Genomic DNA, 23,871 nt, shown 5'->3' with positions numbered 1-23,871 from the left:
TCATTTTATGGTACACATGTTGATGAAGCATAAGCAAAGGAGTTGTGAAAAGTGTGCTGCAGTACTTAAATATCTCGAAAATCCATCTTCCATCAACACTTCCCCAAAACCCCCCAGCCTTTTAGAAAGTTATTGCCCACACTTTTTTATATTGAGAACCATAAGGGACAGCCAGCCAAAAAATGTGGAAGTCTTATAAGGGCAGTAATATTATTTACTAATGCAATGTTCCTACGCTGCTGTCCTGGGTTCGGCAGTAGCAGTCGTTTTTCTCCTTCTTAGTAGCTGGTGCAGCGCTGTGCTTCTGATTCTCAGCCTGAGAACAACGCTGATAACACCGATGCTTTTATTTGTTGCTCAGTAATATTTACTCTGACCAAGGACCTTCTGAGTCTCATGCTCTGGCAGGGAGGAGGGGAAGCCGGGAGGAAGCAGAGACAGGACACCTGACCCAAGCTAGGCAAAGAGGTATTCCATACCACAGCACGTCATGCCCACTATTTAAACTGGGAGAAGTTACCTCGAAGGGCTAGATCACTGCTCAGTCAGGCTGGGTATCAGTCGGCGGGTGGTGAGCGGTTGTATTTCCTTCCCTTGTTATTTCCCTTACCATTATTATTATTGGTGGTAGCAGCAGTGGTTTGTGTTATACCTTAGTTACTGGGCTGTTCTTATCTCAACCCGTGGGAGTTACATTCTTTTGGTTCTCCTCCCCATCCTTCCAGAAAGAGGGGAGGAAGGGAGGGAAGGGGGAGGAGTGAGCGAGCGGCTGCTTGGTTCTGAGTTGCCGGCGGGGCTTAAACTACGACAGCTGCCAAAGAGACTAGATGCTATAGCAAAAGAAGAACAACTTGAAAACAGAAAAGTACTAATCCCCGTCATGATGTTTGTCTCTAAACATTCTCTGAAGGCATTTTATGAATCCATTTGCAAGAAATGAATTTATAATAGATATGGTCTTATGAGGGGAAAAAACAGCATAAGCTGCTATTTATGTACTCTGACCTCAGAAATGATATCAGATTGGCTGTCAGTCTCTGTACAACGAATCAAAACCAGCCCTTGACATCAGGGATTTATTCCTTTATTTGTGTCATTTGGTTCCCAGAGACAGCTGTGGAATTACTGCTGTTTGCTGACAGGCAGAAGTGTGGCTATCACCTCAGAAAAATCAAGAAAATATGACAGGGAGTAGTTTCAATTAAAAGAGAAAAGCAAAGGGGAATTATGAGTTTCATTGAGGAGGGCTGCTTGCTAATTATCTGACACATGTGGGAGATGTAAGCTACTACAATTAGCACTTGGGAGAGATGGGATGGAGCACAGGGTTTCTCACTAGCCAAGGCAGTTCCCAGGTTTGGGCTGTCCCAGGACTGACAGCACAGGTCTGGCACTTCTCTTTGTTGCTGCCTTTGCTCTTTGCTGTGGTACGGGTAGAAAGGAAAGAGCAGGGAAAGGAAGTGTATTTGCCCTGTTGTATCTGGTACAGGGTAAAGCATGTGTTTTGTAGGTGGCTTCTTTGTAGTCTTGCATGAAACAAACCTTTTTATGCTCCATCATTTGCTCAGAATACGCTGAGGTAACAAGGAATGTTAAAATGTTAGGGGTTTGCATTTTGGTAGTGTTTCAATTAGAGTGAGTACTCTCTGTATAGCTAAAATTACGATAACAGTCTTGATTTCTACAAGAAATCAGCAAAAGGCATGTGAAATGTGAAAAAGGTCTCAGAAAACTAAATAGAGCAGTAAAAAATATTAGTAAATCAGCTGCCAGTCTTCTAGCACATATGGTCTCTTTTTGATCTGTTTGATGTTACCTGGTCTAAGAACCATATATCTCTGTTTCTGGAATTTCAAAGACCTTATGCATGAAAAGCTTATCGAATGTAGAGCTTGCAACAGTAAATAAAGGCACTTGGCATCTCAGAAGTGGCTCGACCATAAGATTTTCCAAATTTTTTATCTGTACAAAACCTCCTTAACCTGAGGGAAATTATTCATACATTACAAATTTCATTTTATACCTCTGCAGGTATAATTTATAGGATCTACATACCAAATGTGGAAATGGAGAAGAGCTCTGAGAAAGGAGCCAGTGTTTCAGGTACCAAATTTCTTTGTAGAAATGGGATAATGTTACTAAAAAATGAAAAAGTTTGATTTGTTGCTGGGTTTGGGTTTTTTCTTTCCTCCTCAAGAATTAATCTCGTGAATAATCTGCTCTGTGTTTTCATAAGTGACCTTGACAAAAAAGGTTAGCATTTCACAGATCAATTTTTTAGTGCTGATGCCGTAAGGCTGGTTGGCACTCTTAATATCAAAGAGAATATGAGTATTTTGTACAAAGCAGATGACCCTGAAGGTTAGGTGGTTAGAGCTGTGATGAAATTTAATAGCACAAAGTGAAATTTCAGGGATTTAAGGATGGAAAACAAGTATTGCTGTAGCAATTATTGCTGTGGGTTCAGAAACCGAGCAGAAAGAGGAGAAAGAGCTGGCATGCAGACAGGTTATGGGTTGGTCTCGTAAAATCTGTACGGGTCAAGGCTGTATGACCAAGGCTGTGGTCAGAACGTGGGTGGGGGACTGGACAGTGTTGCAGTCACTCACAGCGAGTTGTCACTGTCTAATAGGCTGAGAAATTTGGAGCTGTTCAGCCTGGAGAAGAGAAGGCTGCGTGGAGACCTCATAGCAGCCTTCCAGTACCTGAAGGGGGCCTATAGGGATGCTGGGGAGGGACTCTTCATCAGGGACTGTAGTGACAGGACAAGAGGTAACGGGTTAAAACTTAAACAGGGGAAGTTTAGATTGGATATAAGGAGGAAATTCTTTCCCATGAGGCACTGGAATGGGTTGCCCAGGGAGGTTGTGAGTGCTCCATCCCTGGCAGTGTTCAAGGCCAGGTTGGATGAAGCCTTGTGTGGGATGGTTTAGTGTGAGGTGTCCCTCTCCATGGCAGGGGGGTTGGAACTAGATGATCTTGAGGTCCTTTCCAACCCTAACTATTCTATGATTCTATGAATATTGGTTTAGCCATGTGTTGTGAACAGCCAGGTGTCTCCCAGCTGACCTATAAATGGAAAAATTAACGTGAGAGATCTTCTCCCTGTTGGCCTCATAGTGGTGACTCAGTTTAACAAATACTGTTTCAGTCTGAAATGAGCCCTGTCGAAAGGCCACATGGACCCCAGGTTCCATTGCCACTTGCAGAAGCACCGAAGTGCCAAAGTGCTTCCTGGATCAGCTCCTGGTCTCCATTCCTTCCTGATTGCCTCACAGGACCTGCCACGGAGATAAGTGATGTGATTCTGGATCATAATCACCCTGCATTTACATGGTGGTTATAGGAATTCACTTTTTCTCTGCTTTTAAATTCAGCAGCTAGTAGCCAAATGAAACTCCAAACTTTATGTTAAACAAGTCTTCTGGAAGCAGGGACTGCCCTATAACTGACTGCTGCCAAATTCAAAGCAGTTTTAATTTGATTTCTTTGACTCTTAAAATAACTTTGAACCACTTTTCACACCACTTCCAAAGGCAGGCAAGATTATTGCTATATAGAATATAAAAAAAAGTGCTTGAAATCAGTTTTTCAGAGCATTCAACCTGAAACAGAAAGACTGTAGTCTGTTATCTAGTACATCAAATTTAACGAACATCGAAACGCTGATTATAACTGTTAATTTTCAACAGATAAAACCATTGAATCCTACCAAAACTTAATCACTGATAACTATATTTTGGTAATTTGCTAATAATGTTAATAATTGCAAGTTAATATGCTAATGATTAGATGTTATTGTCCTCCCTGGATGTAGCTGTACCTTAAACAGTTGGCAGAATAAATCTTGATGCCCTGTTTGCAAAAGTCTTGACTATTGGTGAAGCTTTGCTAGCGATGCTATAGATTATTACAGTACTTTCACTTTGTTTCTTTTTCAGTACTGTCAGTCCATGTCTCCAGACTTTCATAAAATGATTTTTCTTCTTAAAATTACAAAAGATGTCTGAAAACTGAGCATTTATAATGTCTATGCTTCTACCCTTTGAACAATTTTCCTGCTGTTTTTTACCAACTCACTCTGACTGCATTTTCTAGGCTTTTGACTAGAAGTTTTGTCCTAGCTTTATATCATCTTAATGGTTTATGATCTCATAGTTCAGTGAACTTCTGTATTGTCTTGATTTTACTTCCACGCCTTGAATCCGGATCTGAGGCTGTCTCCTCTGCTATGGCTTTCTAATTGCCTTTTTCTTTAATCTCCATTATACTCTACCTGGGAACTCCACAAGCCTACCAAGATGGTCTCTCTAACACTTAGAGACTTAGCTTTGTTATTGCTTCACAAAGGACGCTGAGCCAGGTTCACGTGCTCAAAGACTTCTTAGCAGGGTCTATAGCTGCTAACATACATTGACTGCAATTGTGAAAGTTACACTGGGGGAAAAATAGAAACAGAAGAGAGAGGAAGTGAAATAAAAAGCTGAAAGGCTTTTTTCCAGGGCCAGCCAGAAGACGTGATGGTGGCCCTCAGTCAAACATCCTCACCAGGTGTCTTCTCCAGTGCAGTAGTGTCCTGTCCCCCACTGAAATTTTTCCTGCGGTAGCTACATACTCTGTCAGGACCAGCTCAAACCTTGTCTTGCTGTTCATGCTTATGGTACTATTAGCATCGATAGGAGCATGCTTTGAGGAGGGGAAGCTGCTGCTCTTGGTTGTTAGGCTGAGTGCATGCATATTACTGGCTCCCATAATGTAAATCAAAAGCTGTAACCAAGGACAGGAAAAAGTGGGGAAGGAAAGTGGGATTCTCCTGCCAATGGCAAAAAAGAAAATTTGCTATACTAGCAGGGTTTGTAGGTGCAAGGCCATGAGAATAACATCATGAAAGCAATAGCGTAAGAGCAACAAAGTTAAAATACAGCCCTGGAAGCTCTGAAAACGCTGCCTTGGCAGCCTGAGCGAGAGAGTGCAGAGCTGGCAGTGAGAGGCGCATTGTGGAGTTGTGGCTGCAGGCCCCCCAGCCATGCAAAAGGTATCTCAGACACTGAGCGACACTACGAAGTCCAAGAATTTCCCTCACTTTTTCACCTCTTGTATGAAAATGTATTTAAAATTGCATTATTTACAGGATTATGATATAGTTCAAATTTCCTTAATGCACTCTTATAACTGCCTTGTACTTCCTCACTTAACTGCAAAGTGCTAAACAAAACTTGAATCTCCGCCAGGCAATATTAAATAGTTTCTGAAGCAGGAAGTAAAGATGGGTTGCTTTCTGTTCTTGATGTGCTCTGAAAAGTTAATTAAGAGATAAATGAAGGAAATGGCTGTGAAAGCAGGAGGGAGAGCTTGTATTCTGTTCTAGTAGCATCAACTAAGTCTAACAGATCCCATTCACACCAGAATGATTGATTTTCTAATAAGCCAAGCCAGGAGGCAGCCTGGTTTTATGTTTCCCATCTTTCTTTGAATATTCTGCCTGGAGCCCCAGAGAGGAACTGGCTTTTATATAAATGAAGTCTAAGTAATCTTTAACATCTCAAAACCGACAAGCCTATGTGTGTGCTCTGCATGGCTTCTTGATGTCCAAGGAGGAAAAGAAAAACCTGTGTCATTTCTAGTTTGACTGCTATGGCTCACTTCATGCAAAAAACCACATCCTTTTTGTAAGGAAGGGTCTTTCCTTGTCAAGCCCTGCCGGTCTTGATTCTGCAGCTTTGAGAAGGCCCTCAGGTCTATCTCTTCCCTTCATTATCTCTGCCTTCTTGGTGCACAGGGCAGAAATTCCCTTCTGTGGGTTCTGTACCCAGCCATTATGAACTCTGGCCACTTGCAGATTGGGCTGTCGCCTCCCTCAGGGAAGAGGACATTTGACAGACTTTTGTTGACATCTCAGAGATATAACAGAAATAAACCATTGGCTGTGACATATGTCATGGGGTCTAAAAATCTCCAGACAAGTGTCGAGGACTATTGTAACACCAAGGTACCACCTTGTTTGCTTATAATGGCCATATGGAACAGGCCTCAAAAGTGCCTGAGCTTCTTTCCCCACTGGGATGAGGACAGAGAGCACCCTGAGCAGAGGAAGCTGTTCTACCACCTGGTTGTGCTTCCAGGGTGAATATATGAATATATAGAGAAGGCAATTTTAAAGGAAATAGTTGAGAAGTCAACTTAAAAGGAAAGGTATCCGGGAATGAGAAGTTCAGTCCCTAGTTTTGAGTCCAAGTGGAGACACATATGCTGGTCATGATTGTCCCTTGAGTGTGGTGGATCTCACCATACCAGTGAGCCCTGTGTCACACACAACCACTTCTTCCACCTAATCATTGCCAGCAAGACTGCAAAATGTTAGGGTTAGAACAGGTGATGACCTGAAAAAGTACCCAGTTCTCCTCAACCTACATGGATAAAGTTGTGTTGTCTCCATTCTCATCAGTGGGGTTGAACACCATTAAAATTCATCAGGAAGGAAGGACTATTTAGATGCCACAGGTGAACTATTTACTTGTGCTTTGCTGCTTAGTATAGCTGCAATACACAGGGGTAACAAGATAGTGTTGCTAATAAAGCAGAGATGTGCTTCCACAATACTTCATATAACTGGGCAGACAGAAAGCTGGCCTGCCCCAGGAGGCTGAGGATGACACTCCAAAACAGAAGAAGCTTCTGCACACCTCTTCGTGTCCAGTGTTCAATAAACTCTCATGATGCTGCCCACTCTTGAGGATGTTTAAATTAGATCACTTTGTTTATATAATCCAAAAATTGTCCTAGAGAAGCCTCAGTCAGGACACCTGTTTTGTTGATGAGCCCAGTTCAGTGTCTCTCCTCCTGAACTACACAATGATGTACGTGTGACCAGTAGCCTAAATGATGGATGGCCTTCACAACAGCAAAGACTGGCATGGATTTACTGATATCACAGCGATACATGTGACTGATGCATGTGTGGCCTGATGAGCATCCAAGGGTCATTGCTCTTTCTCTTGGGGGCCCAAAACACATTTTATTCGGGCCAGGGTGGTGGACATTGCTGTCATTGAAGGGAGCAAGGAGTATAGCCTTGATCAGTTTAAGAATATTGGCTGGGCTGAATGCAATGGTAACATTGTGAAATTCAACAACCTGTGACACGTATGTAGCTTAGGAGGACATGATCTAGCAGTTCCTGTGGCCCTGTTATGTATGAAAATGCTGGGCCTCTCAGTTAGTCTTAACAGTCATCAAAGCAAGCTCACCTAACACCTAACAGTCACCTAAGAGCAGACAACCTGTGGTCTCTTTGGGTACAGCTTGGAGATTATTTGAAAATTCTACCTGGGAGAGAAAAAAAATACAGAAACCACCTGACAATGGTCAGGTTTTCTGCTGATACAACCTACATAGTAAGGATTGATGTCAGAGGACCCATCTTAGTACCTGAGCTTATTAGGTAAGTGTTGTGGCAGGTTTCAGTTGAGGTAAGTTTATGGGGCACAAAGCTGTTATGCACTTTTACATCAAGAGGCAAACTGAAGAGCTGAAAAAGGAGTGCAATAGTGATGAACACAACCATAAATTTTTTAAAAAGGTGAGTCATTGCCAGTATCTTCTAATATTTTTTTTTATTAGCTTCGTGGATGGATTGAAAATTCACAAAAGTGAGGGAATAGTAGCAGTGTCTCCTGCTGCAAAATATTGAGGTCGACATAGTACAGTCTAGCCATAGCAATGCACCTGAAGGAAAGCCAACAACACTCTCATCTGTAGTTCTGGCTTGCACTCTGAGCAGTGTCTGTCAGTGAGCAGAATATGCTTTTCACCTAAAATCGAATATCTATGAACAGGTTCATCTTCATCAAAAGTAGAGTTGCAAGAAGTTGCATGAAGAAAATGAAGAGATAGTGAGATCCCTGCTGTGAAGAGGTTTTGGTCTATGGTAATAGCTGTCTTTTCTGCAGAATGCAGAACACTGCAGATGACTCCTGTAAGCCCTCTCCTTTACCACTCTATACAAATCACACTGCTGAGACTGGTGAATATAAACTATTATTATTGTACCATGGACCATTTATTTTGGCAGAGGTGGTTTGTGGGTTTCTTTTTTTGGCTGAACTTGGTACATAAGTAAATGTCAGTTTCCAGATATAGCTTAGCCAATGTAAGAAGATACAAACCTTGGATGTACACTGTCCCATTTTGCTGGAGGTTACTGACTTGCTAGAGCTGTTACACCTAATTACAAGTTCAGATTTACCACTTTAGCTTCAGCAGAGCCCGAACTGCATATCTGTCAAAGCTGAGATTCATGTAATGGAAGTACACAATATCTGAGCAATAAAAATAAAAAATGTGCAAATATTGACCTTAAGATTTTAGCTTATACTTCATCAGTTATGGGCCCTTGTTGCACAGCTGGATGAATGCACAAGTCCTCTCTAGCTATGGACCTGATGATCCCTGCACCTGATTTTGGAGGCTGTTAAACGTATGTGTGGAAACCTGAATGAGCTGCAATTTTCCCAGTCTTCTTTCCCTCTTAAGCCTGGTCACCGACTTTCTGTGCCTCACCAGGTCCCTCAGTCTTTCTGGGCAGGTAAGGGCTCCCAGATCTCTGCTGTCTGTGTCCCTCTGCCATCGCCGCAGCCTCACGAACACTCTTCCCATGTAATTGGCTTCATTCATCAAATAGCACAGCAAATAACTGAGAATACAGAAATAAATACCATATGTTAATTAAAAATTAGCATAAACAGTGGCAATCTAAATATGCAACTGACATAATAGGAACATCCACTTATTATTCGATGCTGTATTTAGCATTCTAACAGACAAAAGCAGACACTTCCATTGTGTATATATATGTGTGTGTGTCTATATATAAGAACTATCTGGAAGGCTTTTACAACCTCAGATATTAAACAGCTAAGGCAGGCATTTTTGTTAGTAACAGCAAGTTTTGGGCCTATAGACCTGCAAAGTGGCACATGCATGTGCTTCCTAATTTGCTATAGGCAAAAACAGTCAGGTAATCTTTGACCAAAGATTTAAACTGTCTAAGAAAATCAGTCTGAGTCTGCCTGAGAAGAATTAAGTCTTTGTTCTACTGTCAGAGTGGGCAATGGTTTCTGACAAGGGGCAGCCAACATCTCTAGGTCTGGATGGGGAAAAGTAAAACATCTCTGTGGTCTGAAAACGATTCATGATTCAGCTTTTAGGAGGTAGCATCACTTTCAGGTATACTATCTGAACTTTATTTGTAGCTGATGACTGGAAAAACGGAAATAAAACATCCATTTTCAAGAAGGGGGAAATGGAAGACTCAAGGAACTACAGAGCAGTCAGTCTCACCTCTGTGCCTGGTAAAATCTTGGAGCACATTCTCCAGGAAGGCATGCTAAGGCACATGAAAAACAACAAGGCGCTTGGTGACAGCCAGCATGGCTTCACTAAGGGGAAATCCTGCCTGACCAATTTGGTGGCCTTCTATGATGGGGCTACAGAATTGATGGACAGGGGCAGAGCAGTTGATGTCATCTACTTGGACTTGTGCAAAGCGTTACACACTGTCCCACACAACATCCTTGTCTCTAAATTCGAGAGACATCAATTTGATGGATGGACCACTCGGTGGAAAAAGAACTGACTGGATGGCCGCACACAAAGAGTTGTGGTCAATGGCTCAATGTCCAGCTGGAGACAGGTAATGAGTGGTGTCCCTCAGGGATCGGTGTTGGGACCGGTCTTGTTCAACACCTTTGTCGCTGACATGGACAGTGGGATTGAGTGCGCCCTCAGCAAGTTTGCCGATGACACCAAGCTGTGTGGTCCGGTTGATATGCTGGAGGGAAGGGATGCCATCCAGAGGGACCTTGACACGCTTGTGAGGTGGGCTGATGCCAGCCTTATGAAGTTCAACCATGACAAGTGCAAGGTCCTACACCTGGGTTGGAGCAATCCCAGGCACAGCTACAGACTGGGCAAAGAAGAGATTCAGAGCAGCCCTGCAGAGAAGGACTTGGGGGTGTTGGTTGATGAGAAACTGAACATGAGCTTCAGTGTGCACTTGCAGCCCAGAAAGCCAGCCGTATCCTGGGCTGCATCAAGAGGAGCGTCAAAGGATGTGATCCTGCTTCTTTACTCTGCTCTTGTGAGACCTCACCTGGAGTATTGTGTGCAGTTCTGGTGTCCTCAACATAAAAAGGACATGGAACTGCTGGAACAAGTCGAGAGGAGGGCCACGAGGATGATCAGGGGACTGGAGCCACGAGGATGATCAGGGGACTGGAGCACCTCCCGTATGAAGACAGGCTGAGGAAGTTGGGGCTGTTCAGCCTGGAAAAGAGAAGGCTGCGTGGGGACCTCATAGCAGCCTTCCAGTATCTTAAGGGGCCTACATGGATGTCAGACCAGGACTCTTCATCACGGCCTGTAGTGACTGTGCAAGGCATAGTGGGTTTTAAACTTCAAGAGGAGAAGTTCAGTTTAGATATAAGGAAGAAGTTCTTTACTGTGAGGGTGGGGAGGCACTGGACCAGGTTGCCCAAGGAAGTGGTAAATGCTCCATCCCTGGAAGTGCTCAAGGACAGGTTGGATGGAGCCCAGGGCAACATGGCCTAGTGTGAAGCATCCCTGCCTATGTCATGGGGTTTGGATCTAGATGGCTTTAAGGTTCTTTCCAACCCAAACCATTCTCATACTGTTCTGTAATTCTTCCAAGACTTTCACTGTTGCAAAAGAGGCAAATGCTGGTAGGAAAATGTGCAGATTTCATGGGGTTATATTTAGTGTGTGTCTTGGCTTGTTTGCGCTCAGCTCACCAGTAGACCTAGGACACCAAAGGGATTCAGTAAGAAAGCTTTTAGCATTATTGAAGATTTCTCCTGAGACTTGGTGCAGGAGGCCTTATTGTTCCCAATGGGCCTCACCTGGAATGACCCATCCAGGACTCCGGGCCCCATTTTGGCTCAGCCATGTCCCATCTCAGCTCTGGCAATGCCATGGGATTACCTGTGCTCAGTCCTGTCTTTGTGCTGCCTCTAGCTGGGCTGGAGCCCCAGCTTATTGCTTTCTAAAAGAGCAAGAGTCAAGCCCCCTAAAAGGGGCTCTTTGTGGCCCAGTTATTGGCTCTAGCTCTGCCCATAACACTTGTGCCTGAGGTCCCTGAGGTCCCCGCAGCACTCCACAGCTCCCCAACCTCAGAGGCAGCTGGTCAGTGCTGATTTTCAAATTTATAATGGTTCTTATATAAAATAACCATACCTGCCTACACCAGCTAGTAGGTCTGAAGGGGTTTTTGCACATCAACAGTGTGTGCTGTGCACTGCCTGTGCTAAATCTTTGACATCTTACCTGCTCTGCCATCCTTGGTATGAGTCTCACGCTTTCTCCTTTCTAAGTAGGAGGGCACTTCACTTCAGCAACTGCCTCTGATCTTTGTCCTGGCACTGTCTTCCTCCTATAGCTGCAATCTTGATCTCTTTAGCAGTATAATAGTGACAGACTATTTGTAAATCCTTAGTCTAGCTGCTGAGCTGAAAGCAAACAAGCAAGCAAGCTACTATTCAATCCTCAAACCAGCAAAACTTGATCTGGGAAATGTTAAAATATCCCATGGTTTTAAAATGAAAGGTGTTATTGATTTTTGATTACTTTATACATGAGTCTGAACACCTCAGAAAAACACCAAATAAATTCAAATTTTCAATGACTTTGTGGGAGCTGGCACTATAGTTACATATGAATGTCCTGTGCTATTTGTAAAATAAAGTCCTAATCCAGCTGCCAATTACAATGCAGGCATCCCTTAGACCATTAGTGCTAGTAAGGAATGCAGTCTTTCTTTCAAGGCCCTGGCAACACTGATTGTCCATCAAGGTAATACAAGACAACTTTCATAAAAACAACCTTAGGAATGTCATTCCTGCACTTTGCCTGCACAAACTCTCTTTCTGTAATAAACACACTTTTTATCTCCTTGTTTAGACATCAGCATAAAGATGTGCTTTTGCATTTCAGTAAGTGTATGCAATTCCATTAACAATAAGATAGATTGGAATGTGCAGAGAAGCTATATCCTAAGGCATTAATCTCTCATCTCTGCTGGAGAATTGCACTGTGTTTATCTAAGAGTTCAGAAATTTCATCCTGGTCTCTCTGCAAATTCTGTATAAACCAGGAACTAACATGTACCTTTTTTCTCAGAGGTATTTTTATGATAATTTTCTCTGGTTTTCGGCTGTGGGATACCAACAGGTCATAGATTAAAAAATGTCTCTCTGTAAACCCTAAAGCATTTGTTACATATGAAATAAAGAGTAAAAAAACACATGATTATGACAGAAAGGATATTTTGTCTCCTTGATAGATGCAAGATTTGATGGGAAATCGCTTAGATTCCACTTTACCTGAGTACACTTAAAAGTGCTTTATGCTGCAAAGTGTAAAAACTTACAAAACTATGAAAACATTGCTGTTAGAAAGAAAAAATGTATTTTATATCTGTGCATTTCCACCAAAGATTTGAAACTTGAAAGCCAGCCTAAAGCCTGGCCTGTAACCAGATGAAGGCTTCAGTACTTGGATCTGCTTTTCAAAAGCAATTTCTACGTACACAGGTTCAAAGTCTGTGGATTTTAAGCGAACGTATCATCTCCTCTTATGAAGAAAGAGTTACAGAAAGTGCAAATCTAAAAAATTGACCGTGTTCTCTCCTTTCATGTTCATAATCTATGAATGAAATTTCTCAGGAAATACTGTTGGTCAACTCTGCATTCCACTGGGAGACACTAGAGAAAATGAGAAACTGAAATGGGGCTGCAGTGAAGCAGGACTGGCAATTTGTCACTGCTGTGGAACTGGAAGAAGAGGGAGAATGATTCTGAGGCTGAAACACTGAAGAATGTCTTCAGAGCGAAATTAGCAGCAGCGTATTTGATGGAAATGAATTTTCTTCCCTTATTCAATGTTTCTGTGTCAGAAATTGGAAAGTGCAATGACCTAATTACTTCTTTGTTGTAGTGGCATGGCTTCAAATGACTGCTATTTCATACTGATTCTGATTGAGGATTATGTTTGCTAACTACGTTGCTGTAGAAATTGCACATGCTCTTTCCCTTTGATTTGGAAGTGTCAAATTCAATGAATATAGTCACTCTCTGCTAAGAGTTGCAGCTCAGAAGTTTGTCCCCCAGGTTTTCCATTATACTAAAGCAGCAAGATCCAGGGAAAACAGAAAGAATGAAGATTTAGGAAAAAACTGTCTTCTGGTCCTATCTTTGCGACACAAACACTGGAAGACCTTGTTCAAGTCACCTTGTGCTCTTTATGCATCCTCAAAAGGAAGTAATTCTCCCTTCTTTTCTCAGTGAAGCCACGTAGGGTTCAGAATGTTTCAATTGGCAAGAACGACCTTGATGCTGTCCAGAGAATCAGGGATGGTGAATATGAGCAACAAAAGTGCTTGTCCTTAAAGGTCTTAAAGGAAGTACAACTTGTATCATCACCTCACTGACTTTTTTTTATTATGTGCTAGGAACATTGCAGTCTATGAGACTTCCTAAAGCACCGATTCAGCTGTGAAGTAAAGTGTAATAGTTTATCAGCCTGTCACTTTATCACACCACCCATGCATCATGACAAGACTGCTGGGGATAGTAGAACTTCTACATTCATTGGCTACACAGATCTAAACCCCTCTGTACTTCTGCTATAAGAGAATTCACATATGTGTTTAATTAATGCAAGGATTTAGTGATACTCATTATAATTTACTGTGTCATTATGGCTTATTGTAGACACTCAATTGGAAAGGAGATGACAAATTTATGTCTGGAAGAGATGGCATTTTTTAATTTTGCAAGTGATTAAAAGTATAGGCCGAATTCTGTCCCTAGATTTCACTGAATTCCTCTGAGACAGAATCTGCCCTTAGTTTACAATAGACTTGTGCAAGGCTGCAAAGAAAGCTCATTTGCACAGTGTTGATAGGACAATGCTCTACAGGGTATATAAAACAGCTCAGCTTGTCTTTAACTGCTAGAGAACTCATGTAGGTTCAAGCTAATTACTTTTTGGCACAGAGAGACCTGTGTTAGTCTTAGTTGCTTGTTCTGAGCTGTCACTTATAAATTAACTGTCAGAATCCTCCAAACTTATGTGAGTTCAGTGGATTATTACTTCAGATGAAGGTAGCATATAAGCTTTATATATCAATTTATAAAATACACTGGGTTAGCCACTTGAACTCTTAGTAACACCATTACTTGTCTTGATTTAAGTTCATTTTATCGACTTACATATTTTAGATTAGGTACACAGCTGCCTAAGCCTAGGCAACTAGTGAAAAGAACTCCATAGGTATACATCTCACATGAATTAGAAATAGCTTAACTGAGACAATATAACAACTTCTATTTAGAGAAGCACGTCTCCCATTGAAATAAGAAAGTTTAAGATTAAATCTTTTGTGAATATTATTTGAGTTCTTAGGGACCATTTTCTCTATACATTTCTGAACTGTGTTTTCTATGTTAGGAAGGGCTTGACTGTAAAAATAGTGTAGACCAAGATCATATTTTACTTGAATCTTCATATGAAATGGTTTATGTTACATCCTAGTATGCCATAAATTAGAAGTATTTAATTTTGTAGTCTGGTTTTCATTTCTCTTGTTGATTACAGTCCAAATGTTAATCTCTGAATCTATATGTACACTAAAAGGGAGGGAAAGTCTCAGAACTGAGTGGCTGGCACTGGTTTCAGAAGCTTGACCGTAGTCAAATTTGAACATATTGTCCTGAAATACCATGTACTTCGGAAGATTTCTCACCTAATATCTCTTTGAAACCTGTTCGTGCTTTATAACAAACAGTGATATTGACCTGAATTTTTAAAATTTATTTTGTGTGTTTGTGTGTCCTTGGGGATTTTCTGAACTGGGCAGTAACTAAGAAAATATTCCTGTGTCATCTCATATATAAAGCACCATAACTGTCCCACAACTCAGTATGATTTGGAATGCTACCAAATGAATTATTAGTGGCAATTGTTCATTTGATGACTAAAGTCTCAACCTTCAGAAATGGTGGGAGAGAGCCAGTAATCATTAAAGTTGTAACAGGTATTTCACAGGGCTATATATGCAACCTTACAGGAAAATGTTTACTCTTTTTCTTTTCTGCTTTAGATCCATGTCTGCTTTTCTTTTATCTGCAAGGAGAAAATTGAAAGCAATTTCTTTATTTTATTCTCTATTATTCCAGGGCTTTACTACTTGATCGGGTGCCAGCAGCTATGCAACTACTAGCCAAACTTGTCTGTAAAGATAAACATCTTTTGCAGAAAACTCAAACCAAATATGAATGAGGCTTTCCCCCTTACTTTCCTTTCTTCCCCACCCAGGTTCTGAGTGCGACTGGCAGTAGATACTGCAAAACTCTGATTTGGCAAAATTTCATCAGCTTTGTGTGCACACATACAAGGCTTTATCCCCATATCCACCATGCAAGATCATGTAGGACATGGGTATAGCTAAGAAATTTAGATGTTTTAGCTAAAGCTCATATGCTCCTCTCAACATTTGTGCTTCCAACCTAATCAAAGTGCTTTGTGTTCTAATTTTGTCTGTTCATTTCCTTGGTTTCCTTTTTCTTAGTATAAGATGATCATTTAACAGTCAATAAATGTTATTGGTGATATTGTAATTGAATGGTTGAATGTTGTAGATGAGAAGGATCCCCACAAGAATTCCCCTTCCTCCCCCCACTCCCAAATAAATTAATGTTTCATGTTTTTCCTTTAGATTTCACTTACCTTGGTGTGATTAAGAAATTAACAATTCAAGTTGGTGGAGTTGAGAAAGGGGTGTGAGGTGAGAATCCATCTGAAAGGCTTGAGCAAGGCATTTAATAAATTTTCCATGTGCATATATTATTATTTCATTGTTTCCAGAATTTTTATGAAGGACCTAGATAAAGATCTGATCTGTTTCCATGACAGAACGCTAGCTAAAGCTTATGGAAATGCAATACATTATTTCTGCAGACTGCATGCCCAAGTCAAATGCTACAAAATGCCTTATGCAGTTGTAACTAGTGGTGGCTGAAGGAAATTTTGGCTATAATCAGAGTACAGCCTGGAAAAAGATTTTGTAGTTAGTGGGCAGATTTTACTGGCAAGATTTTAGTGTGTGTGCAATCCAGGAGCATAAGGTTAGACAGTTGACTGGGAACTCCCATTTGACCTGAAGAGCTGAATATCACTGGATACCCTCTCTGAATGCTGTTGCTGAGTAAAGCACTGCAAAATCCCATCATAAAAAAATAAAGCAGCACTAAATCTGGACAGCAGGTAAACAGATGTTCATTTGGTCCTTCCCTGTGGAAAGCAGAACTTCCCTGGTAAAACATGCTGAGAACACTGGTGGTTTCTCTTGTGGTATCTGCATTCTGATTAAGTCTGGATGCAATTTGTTCAACTAATCTTTGTTATTTATGGGTTAAATGCATAAATCTAAACTCCCGTTGCAGTCAGTAGAGGAAAAGAGGCTCTGAATAGGACAACTCATCCCCTCTTTGGACTGTGGTTTGAAAGTGCAATGTCATGATCAGCCTTAGTCTCTGTGAGCTACGATGCTGTTGAAATGACTGGCCCCACGCTCCTTCCCATTCTCAGTTGAGCATTTGTGCTGCCTTCCCTGTGATGGGTCCAGCAATCTGACAATTCACTGAGGTGGATCTCTGGTCTTTTCTTTTGCTCTTACAATGAAATAAAAACCAAACCAAGCCAAACCAAACTAAACTAAACTAAACTAAACTAAAATAAAAATAAAATCTAGTGTTCACCAAGCTGATTTGATTCCATTTTTTTGATCAGCACTACCAACACTAGAGACCTGGCTGGGGCTGAGTGTGGCTTAGGCAGGATAGCAACAACACAACAGCTTTGGACTGGTAAAAGGCAATTACAAAACTTCAACCTCCCACAGTGAAGATTAACATCAGTTTGGATTTCCCTACTTCTTTCCTGTAATTACAGGAAAAATAGGTAGCTAATGCTTAGAGGGTTGAAGCTGGGTGAGATGAATCTACCCCTTTGACTAAGAAAGTAAGAATAACTTACTATGGAAGCACTGCAGCATTTGGCTTAACTTTTGGACAGAAAAGCATGCAAACTGCAGTCATTTCCTGCCAGAAATAGCTAACAGTCATAGAGGATTTTTGGGAAGCTATGGCTAGCTGCTATGCATTTGCTGGGAATTTATCCAATATTTATTTCCGAATATAAGTATAAATATTTTTTCTATAAGTAAATACTCTTTTACATTAGTTTTGTCTCTGTCTTCTAGTCTTCACTTTTTCATTCACTTCTCATTCTTTGCTTTCATTCTCTAGCAAATAATACTTTGGGAGATTTTGAATAACAGTGTTGTCTTCAGGTAAGCATACCCAGGTAACCTGAGATCCCAGCAGCTGAACCATCCTTTACTGATATTTTTCCTGAGGGAGAGAAAAACTAGAACTTCTTTTCTAATGAGAATTGATGCAACTAGTGATAAGATCTAGTCTGGTTATGTTAGAGATCAAGCTGATTCTTAAAATTTAGACAAGTAATGGGACAGTACATCTGAGGTAAATGCATCAGGTTGCCAAATAATCAATGAAAACTTATTTAGGTGCATGGTATTATCCTGCTCTCTAATCACTTGAAAGCATCTTCCAGTCTCCATTACTTGTACAGGAAAGGTAGATATTAGTTTTAAGAGATGAGGAAGGAATTCATCATGCCAAATGAATATCTAAGTTAGTGATCCTAAAATCCTTTATTATCCATTCATAGGGATACATTGAGATTGCAATTCTCAGCCTTCTTTAGACATCTAAAATGGGCTAGATGAGCAGCACCCTGAATGTCTTTATTTTTCTCCATGTTGGATGGAGCCTCGGGTGCCATGGTTTAGTGTGTGGTGCCCCTGCCCATGGCAGGCAGGTTGGAACTAGATGATCTTAAGGTCCTTTCCAACCCTAACTAGTCTATGATTCTATGAAAAAGGGAGCTTTAGGTGATTAGTTCAAGTGCAGACACCTATATTGTAAAGCTATAGCTTCCACAGCTAAGCTGACCCTCACCTTAGTTATTGAAAATTTATATCCACGACAGATGCCTAGTTTAGAGGACTCGCTGCCCCTGCCCACCTAGGCCTTTTGCCAGATCACGTCTGTGTGCTTCTTTGAGGTCTCCAAATGGAGGAACTTTAGAGGTAGCCTTTCCTTGGTTTGTATATTTGCAGTATGTGTCTTCTTTTCTAAGCTGGCTGATTTCACAGAAATTACAGACAATTATAAGTCAGATACGTATCTAAGGATACCTAGAGATAAACATCTGCATTGTAGATGTCTGAAGTTAGGTAGGTTGAATCTCATCCAAACTGGTTATGCAAGACTGCTTCCATAGAAAAACAGGATGAAATGGGTCAGGAATTTAAAATAATTGCTTCTCCCTACATTAGTCTAAATGAGCACTTACAATGTTGGAGTTAACTCTACAGCAACACAGATTACATTTGCTGTGTGAGGGGAATACACGTTTAAAAATTTCAATTAGACTTCATTGAGGGGTACCAAGGGTGCAGTATGAATTGAAGCCCTAATATTGCAACTGGGCCTTCCTCTGAAATTCAGAGCACAGGATTAAGTCAATAGTGAAGAGACTGTTATCAATTAGCATGTACAATAAATGAATCTTCCACTTAATTAGCTACAGCATTATCCTAGTTGTAAGAGATATTAGCAGTACATTTACAGTACACCCTCGTCTCCAAAACAGAATATTCATTTGCTCCAAAATACCACTGAAACTGAGGTTAAAATACCTTTGTGACACTTTTTCATGGCTCAGCAAACTCGGTAGCAAAAATAAACTTAGCTCCCATTTCACCAGTCTGAGTGATGCTGAATGATCAAGAACGTCAAGTCACGTCTTCAAACAGAAACGGAACAGGCTGTATTTGTCTGCTCCTGATGAGACATGACCGATTTATCTGTGACTAACAAAACCCCATGGTTGGTAAAAACACTTTGTAATTAAAAAGGCAGGTTCCCTTTTGTTCAGTTCTTCCAGCATAGTTATTAATACACATCCATTTCTCAATTTCTTTCTGAGAATAGAACAGCAGTTTAAACAAAAGTAGCTTCATTGTATTTCTACATTGCTTTGCTTTGCCTTTATTCTGTGCTTGTGACAAGTTTGCTTGGAGGTAAAGGCAGTCTAACTGCATTCACTATGAGATTTAACACTAAGGAGGGCTTGGATGCCATGATTTTTCTGGTGATAAGTCTGAGTAAAGAACTTACTACCTCCTCTCAAACCCAGCTACATATGCTTATCCTCTGGAGGCAAGCCAGTCCCCCCCTTCTGAATCTTGCTCATAAAGCTCAGATGTATATATGCTCTGAATTAGATCAAGACAGTGATCCAGATGCTGCCAAATTGTTCAAAAATATGGGGCACTTTTAACCTTCAATAATTCTATGTTTAAAGTCAAATAAGGAATGTGTATGTTCAGATCAACACCAATGAATTAAAGACCCCATACATTCAATTAAATAAAAAACAAGATAAAAGTCTATAGAAGCTATAAAAAACCAAGATCGAGCTTGATCTACTTTTGCTTTTTATTAGCTAGGACAGCCCTGACTTTCATTCTGCTTTTAAAGAAAGCATTAATGATATCTCCCAACATAAAAAGCTATCATTTTTCCCATTTACTCATTATACGTATGGAATGTTGTGAGTTACATCTCTTTAATGCCTCTGTATCTTCCTGTTTGATGCTGAGAATCAGACGATCTTTTGACAGCTGCTTGCAGAGAATCTGCTGGGATTAGCAACCCAGTAGAGATGAGGTACTTCTATCAGTTAATAAAAAAAGAACAAAATTGTGTGGTCTTTTCAGAACAGTTAGTTTCATTCGTGTTGTTGGATATGCAACACAGTGGTGAGGGTATGCTTTGTTTTAACTCCAGCCAGCGACTAAGCAACACACAACTGTTTGCTCACTCCCCCACCGTGGGATGGGGGAGAGAATCAGAAGAGTAAAAGTGAGAAAACTCGTGGGTTGGGATAAAGAAAATTTAATAAGTGAAGCAAAAGCCGCATGCACAGGAAAAGCAAAGAGATTCAAAATTCCTCTGCACCCTCAAAGTAACTTCAGGAGCAGTGAAGTTCTACTTGCTTTTCATCCAGGTTCTATCTAAGTAAGGATGCTGTGATGGTTGCAGCAGTACCTTGGACTGAGGCTGGAAAGCAGGACACATACAATAGCATTCCTGCACATAGGCATTTGCTTTATCTAACAGTTGAATGGTCCCTGTTTTTTCCATTCTTCAGACACGTTTTCAGGCACCTTCAGCTATGAACAAAATATCAGCACATATTTCTTGTAGATGAGGTGCTTGATTAGAAAAACTTTGTGTAAGGAGAAGCAGCATTTTCTGTAGGACAATGGTGTCCTGTTTGTTGTTGGGTCGTTTTGGTTTGGTTTTTTTTTTTTTTTCCCCAGGGTGAATACAAATTACAATGCTCAATATTTCAAAACAGAGAGGTTTTTATTCCATCTACGTACCATCCACCCAAGTTAAATTAATTTGAATTATGTAGCAGGAAAGATATAGAGACAATGGCTCAGATCTGCAGCTGATGTAAACCATGATGGCCCAGAGGCTTCATGGACACAAGACCACAAGACTTGGTCCAACCAGAATCTTCTCCCTTTGGAAGAGCTTCACTTAATTTTATCTTCCACCTGTAGTACTGTGCTACACAAGATTCCCAAACTCATATAGACCCTCAGGAGAAAGATGGAACTTATCAGTTCACCTGTGCTTATAATGAAGCAAATTTATGTTTCTTGCCTTCTTTTAATAACATTTAAAATGGAATCTTTGTCAAGGATCATTAGAAAATGCTATACATAACCTCCTTCAGTTCCTGCCACTGTTTAGCTTCTAGTCAAACTGGGAATATTAACTTGCATTTCAATTTAGCTTTAAATCAAAAGTGAAATTTTAACCTGCTTTTGTTAACAAGTAAATTAGCTAACTGGGTCCACAGTCACAGGAATCTGAAGCAAGACATGATTCCACAATTTTCCTTTCCCTGTTATGCTGATTAATCTTAATCATAACCCAAAAGGCCTGTGTCCAGTAATGAAAAGAGACTCCAACCTCAGTGCTATTCAGTTCCTGGAATGTCTGTTAGTCTAACAAGAGGCCATATAGGCAGCTGTAAGTCTTAATTTCTTGCCATTAGAGAGGAATATTTTTCAGTAGAAATTAGCCTTAATACAAGTATTTTGCATTCTAATAAGCATGATCAGAGTGTTCTTCCCCACCAGGCTGCAGAGCAAAATATCTGCTTGCAGGTAAAAAGCTATTAAGAAATTAAGAATAGTAGTTCTTACGCTGTATGACTCACACTTTTAATATACTCTCTAACTAACTCTCTTCCTACAGTTGGTACATTGATTTGCCCAAGCACTACATTTGGCAGACTTCATTTAAACAATCCCTGGTTGAAGGGACTGAAGTTTTTCTCAGATAAAGACTGCATTCCCTGACTTACTGTTCTGCCTGAAAAATAATGAATAATTAATTATGGCCTAGATAAGGTCTAGGAGGTTATGGCACAGACAGCACAGCCTTGATCTATCTATAGTATAACTCTTTGACAAAGAATTTGACAAAATCAGTGTGATGTGTGATGGGGCATGGATCATTTATTTTTCTGATCTTCAAAAGTAGCCTAACGCAATGAAGGTTTACAATAGGATTTGCGCACATCAGGATGACACTTTCCTGCAGTCTTCATTTCAAATCTTCATAGTTTTGTCATTCATTTTAATTCAGCATCGAAACAGAAGTAAGTTGAGTTTTTCTGGCTTTCAACACATCTTTATTTTGAAGAAGTCAAGCTTTTAACAATAATTACAGTCATAGACTAGCAGCAAACAATAACATCTGAATCTCCCAGGGTAAGTAGTTGTCTTTTACAAAAGGTGTATTGATTTATCTTCATTAAGGTATAGAAACCAACCACTACAGATCACACTGAAGAACTTACTTCTGTATCTCCCAATTTACATCTCTGGGTCCTTTCAACAATTAAAAGAGAGGTGTTGATGAACCCTTTTGCTGAAGTTGCTGAAGACTTTTGATTGTGTCCTTAATTTTTAGTTACTGATAATTTTTAAATACTTCTATTTCCATAAATGTGCATTGATGACCAAGTGGAGCATTGCTACAGACTTATGCGAGTGTTGTTCTACAGAAGCAGATAAGTAAGAAGTTAAAAGAAGTCAAATATTTCTTTTCTGCCTTAAGAGCGTGGAAAGGAAAAATTGGTGAGGCATTTTTGAGTTTGGGGAGATTTAAAAAGGGCCCATGTTTTAAGCAGATGTATATGGAATTATATGAGATGAGTGAAAAGCCTTGGGGCTGTAAGTGGAATTTGGCAGGGAAACAGCATTTGCTGAAAAGAAGCATCTATGCTTGTTGTGCGGTGAATTGGTTTTATTTGACTAAGCTATAAGCCTTGTCAAATTATGAGCTGTAGCTGTAAAATATGCAGCTTTCGAAAACATATACTGCGCACATGTGCATGGCAAAGTTAGATACATAATGAAAAATCTAGGCAGGTAAATTGCTGCAATTCAGAAAAGGCTTCTTGAAAACGGTATCTAGCAAGCCTCGTCAGGCGCTAAATGACTGCTTGTGCAAAAGAGGGCTCCTGCTGACTTGGTAAGAGACATTATGCTGCACTTACACCTCCAAAGGCTGCCTTGCTTGCTGGCCATTATCAGGGACAAGACAAAGGATGAAACGGCATTTTGGTCGTTCTGTGTGGCAATTCCTACATTTCTAAGAACGTAAATTTTCTAAAATTGTAAAGCTAGTATCCAAACCTGGGATCCTCTAGGCAAAGCTCATTGCATTAGAAAATGCAAATCACACTTGGTGTGTCTGGTTTCATTAGATTACACTCTGAGCATTGTGCCATGCCACAAGGAAGTCAGCGAAATGAAGATCACTGTTAATTTTCCTATCAGTCAGCACAAAGGGACATTTTCCTTTGCAGGCCACATTCCCAGCTAAAGGTTCAAGGATGCCCTTTTGTGTCTCTGTATTAGAGTCTATGGAAGAAGTTGCCCACACAGCTACTCAGTATTGCTGCTGACTACCATTGTGCACCAGTTTCCACATCAATTTTGCAGTGATTTTGACATCATTCTGCAAATCTCATCACAAACAACAGACTAGGCTATATTCATATGGCACGATCAACTTTTGTTTAAAAAGAATGACAGTCTACATCAGACGAAAGAAACAAAGCTCTATAGGAGCTGTCTTTGGGAACAGGAGGCTTGTCATCAAAGGTATTTGAGAGGTCGGTTCCAATTTAGATGATATCTTAGTATCATAAAATCCTATAAATATTATCTGGGGAAAAAAAGAATAAGCTTTGCATTAATTACTTTCGTGACCACTCAGCTACTTTTCCTTTTCTTTCTGATTTAAAATAATTAAGTGCAGTCTACTTTCTATTACATATGCTTTCTCTTCAATATCCTTTGCTTGCCATCAGATCATGTTCAAATTCTAGACAAAACATCTGCAGAAAGTTCATATTCCTGAGAGCAGTAATCTAAATATTTACTTAGTTATGCGCTCATACTAGGTCTGCCCACCTAATGCAAAACACAACGTTTGCTGATTCATGACTTTTTTTCTTAAATTTCAGCTAAGACCAATAAAAAAATAAGGTTAAATGTGCCCTTGAAAAAGCATTCTGGTTTACAAGAAAGCTTTGAGCTGAATTATACGTGGC

Source organism: Lathamus discolor, chromosome 4 (assembly GCF_037157495.1).
Source record: "Lathamus discolor isolate bLatDis1 chromosome 4, bLatDis1.hap1, whole genome shotgun sequence".
Classification (NCBI taxonomy): Eukaryota; Metazoa; Chordata; class Aves; order Psittaciformes; family Psittacidae; genus Lathamus; species Lathamus discolor.
The sequence above is the reverse complement of the archived record's forward strand: the minus strand, read 5'-3'. Positions refer to the sequence as shown.